The sequence below is a fragment of the Solea senegalensis genome, unplaced genomic scaffold, assembly GCF_019176455.1.
Source record: "Solea senegalensis isolate Sse05_10M unplaced genomic scaffold, IFAPA_SoseM_1 scf7180000012646, whole genome shotgun sequence".
NCBI lineage: Eukaryota > Metazoa > Chordata > Actinopteri > Pleuronectiformes > Soleidae > Solea > Solea senegalensis.
In genome coordinates, this window is record NW_025320662.1 from 407,406 (window position 1) to 410,900 (window position 3,495).

At 38.5% G+C, this 3,495-nt stretch overlaps 1 long non-coding RNA gene across 1 annotated transcript; it reads left to right on the plus strand.

The window, feature by feature from the left end:
- The first annotated feature begins 1,835 nt into the window (after positions 1 to 1,835).
- LOC122759902 lies at positions 1,836 to 2,430 on the plus strand. The gene is made up of 2 exons (XR_006358311.1): positions 1,836 to 1,917; positions 2,153 to 2,430. It is a non-coding gene; the product is annotated as an uncharacterized LOC122759902 (long non-coding RNA).
- Positions 2,431 to 3,495: the final 1,065 nt, after the last annotated feature.

The window sequence follows — 3,495 nt, forward strand, 5'->3', positions numbered from 1 at the left end:
ATGAGTCTGTTGAGCGTGATGTAAACGCTGTACGCAGCTTTTGGCTGAGAGTAAAAAAAAAGAAAAGAAAAAGAAAGTGTGTTTCTTAACTTTTCTGCACGTGATACGTTTTTTAAAAAGTCACCTTTAAATGTCCCTTTGTCCTTCGGTAAAAGGACAAGAGATAACTTTCATGTCCCGAGTGGTTCCAGTTTGTCATAACAGCCTCATCTGGGGTTCTGGGGTCTGATGATGAATTAGCCTCTGGAGCAAAGGGACAGTATTTTAGGGTTTCTGGTGTAGACAGTGAAATCTGGGCCAAGACTTCTTTAGTTCTTCACTCGCTGTTTACTGTGAGACATGAGGACGACTGGATGTTTTTGTCCAACACTAGTAAGTTTTCTACGGAGCTCCAGACATGACACAGGGGAGAACAACTCTAATTCATGGCCAGGAAATATTCATTTGTGGGTTTAGTGTCGTTCCCTGGATAAGCAAATGGAGCACACACCAAAGTAAGTTAGAAAGATATTCACAGATTCAAACTTCTATTTAAAAAAAACATTTTTGAAACACGTGTGAGACATATTTTGAATCATAGTGAGGTAGAAAACACGGCACAACCTTGTTTTCATCAAAAAGCGGGACAAACTACATTCCTCTCTACGTGCAGTCGTCAGTGAGACCAGAGCACACCTTATACCTATTTCATGGACATAATTTAGTGTTTTGTGGACACAAATCTGAGATTTTTCTCCCCATGTCATGTCTAGGACTCCATAGTTTTCAGATGATCTCTTGTCTTAGGTCCTCAGCAGCTTTGTTGTTTTTATGTCTGTGATCACTGGCACACAGAGTTTCTCCTCTTTACACATTAAACATGCTCGAAAAGAGTGGCTGAAAACAGTAACAGTGAAAGTAAAGACTGAAAACTGATTCGTTTTCCTCCTCAAACACTTTCTTTACTTCTCCCTGTAGGGGTCGCCACAGCAGGTCATGTAGCTGTAACTGTAACTGTAGCTGTAGCTGTAACTGTAGCTGTAGCTGTAGCTGTAACTGTAGCTGTAGCTTTAACTGTAACTGTAGCTGTAACTGTAACTGTAGCTGTAGCTGTAACTGTAGCTGTAGCTGTAACTGTAACTGTAGCTGTAGCTGTAACTGTAACTGTAACTGTAGCTGTAACTGTAACTGTAGCTGTAGCTGTAACTGTAACTGTAACTTTAGAGGACGTTTTTTTAAAGAACTTAATTGAACTTTCAAAAGTGGTCAGGACGCTTTTCACTGCAGATATTTGTTGACAAACACAGGTTTTCAACAGACTGTCAGCTTAGAATCTATAATCTAATCTTTTTTAGTACTTTGTAGTATGTTTGAGTATTTCTATGTAGTATTTTTGAGTGTCTCTGAGTGTTTTTGAGTAGTATTTCGTAGTAGTACTTTTGAGTATTTCTTAGTACTTTTGAGTATGTTTGAGTATTTCTGAGTAGTATTTTTGAGTACTTTTGAGTATTTCTTAGTTCTTTTTTAGTATTTCTTAGTACATTTGAGTATTTCTTAGTACATTTGAGTATTTCTTAGTACTTTGTAGTATGCTTGAGTATTTCTAAGTAGTATTTCTAAATAATAAATAAGTTATTTTCATTAAAAAGGTAAAATTGACTGTGATTCATAAATTTGTAATATTATTTGTAACTATTTCTTTTCATTATGTCATTCATTTCTGTAAAGCTTGTCAATTGGTTGCATCTGTCATCTGTCATAACAGTCGTCCAACCGTGAGATACCGGGGTGGGACATGCAGTAGGCAGGTTAGATCTAGATGGAGAGACTGAGAACGTCAGAAAGACGACATGGGCTGTAATGCCGGAGTATTGTTCTCTTGCCACGATAGATGCAGAGTTTGTCAACGGCACATGGACATACAAAAGCATAGGGAAGGTAAATGTTTATAATGTGGTAATCATGGACTGTGTTACTGCTACTAATGTTGCAATGTGAATGCTAAACGTAATTAGCGATTCGCGCGCGCTAGCATGCTAACGGTTAACGTTAATTGTTTTGCTAATTGTGTGCTACTGTTAGTTTGCTATGTGAACTCGGAATGAGCTCATGGAAGCGCATAGACTGTCAATACTGGTTGACTGGTTACGGGACATGTATGTGTGTTCACCAGAGTACAGGACCAGAATGAACTTCTTGGACCTTGTTTGCCGGCGGAGCGGTAAGCGGCAGGTATCGGCTGTGAGTGAGAAGCTACGTGGGTCAAGGCCGTGGTCACGAGTTTTCTTTTTCCCTCATCGTCATCCATCCATCCATAACCTCCCTACTCCCCTTCCATCACCTACACACACACGCTAACTGAGGACGGACAGTGTGAGTAACCACGTGCAGTTATTTCTTTTTATTTTACTTAAATAAAAAGTGAAGCAGTCACCAAACCTGCGCATCGAATCGTGCCCGCATCTTTTTATTTCAAAGACTAGACTTTAAGTATGGTGTGAATATAGTCAATGGTTTGGGCATTGAACTGTTTTATATTTTATTTTAAGAATATGTGAATGTTTCTGAAAGATCTGTGAAAATATGGGAACACATAACAAGCTTGGCTTGTGTGTAATACAGTTGAGTTATTTTAAGTACTGTGTCTGAGTGATAATTGCAATTTATTATACATATTGATTGGGTTTAAAATAAGTATTTTTGCTACAGTTATTTTAAGTTGTTTCGTCACCACAAAACCGAACTAAAAGAACCCAGAACCTGCCCAGAGTGATGAATTAGAACAGTCACATGGGTAGGGTGTTACACTTTGTAGTATGTTTGAGTATTTCTGAGGATTTTTCTACATAGTATTACCGAGTATTTCTGAATAGCATTTCTGAGTAGTATCTCTAAATAGTATTTTGAGTATCTCTGAGGATTTTTCTGCATAGTATTACCGAGTATTTCTGAATAGCATTTCTGAGTAGTATTTCTAAATAGTATTTTTGAGTCTCTCTGGGCTGAAACGGAGTGTTCGGACATGAGACTGTGTTGATTGACAGATTGATGGAGTTAAAGACGTAATAATTGCTTCAGATAAAAAGGAGTAGGAAGAAGGGGGATATATAAATATAACACAGAGGAGTAGTAATCCTGCGATATTACCCCTCCAGGGCCAGAGGGGGAGGCGTAAAGGAGCGTAGACGGTGGGCTGGAGTCATTCAGTCAATCTGGAAGCTAAATTAATATGCAACAGCCAATGCTAATATGCCCTTTGAGGAGGCCTGGCATATTGTGCTCAAGACTTTAAGCTTGTGAAGAAGCCTGAAGGCAAATTGCTATGAATAACATGAAATACAATATCATGCTCAGTAAAGTGAAGGATTTGTATGATGCTGCTGCTGATCTCGTGAATCCACTCACATTTGTCTTTTATCTCCTCTGTCGCCTGTTTTTACCTTTTGAAAGTGGAACTAAAACACTTTCAGGTGTTTATTATGCATCCAGTTCATGTTATTTATGATCCAGGTCTAA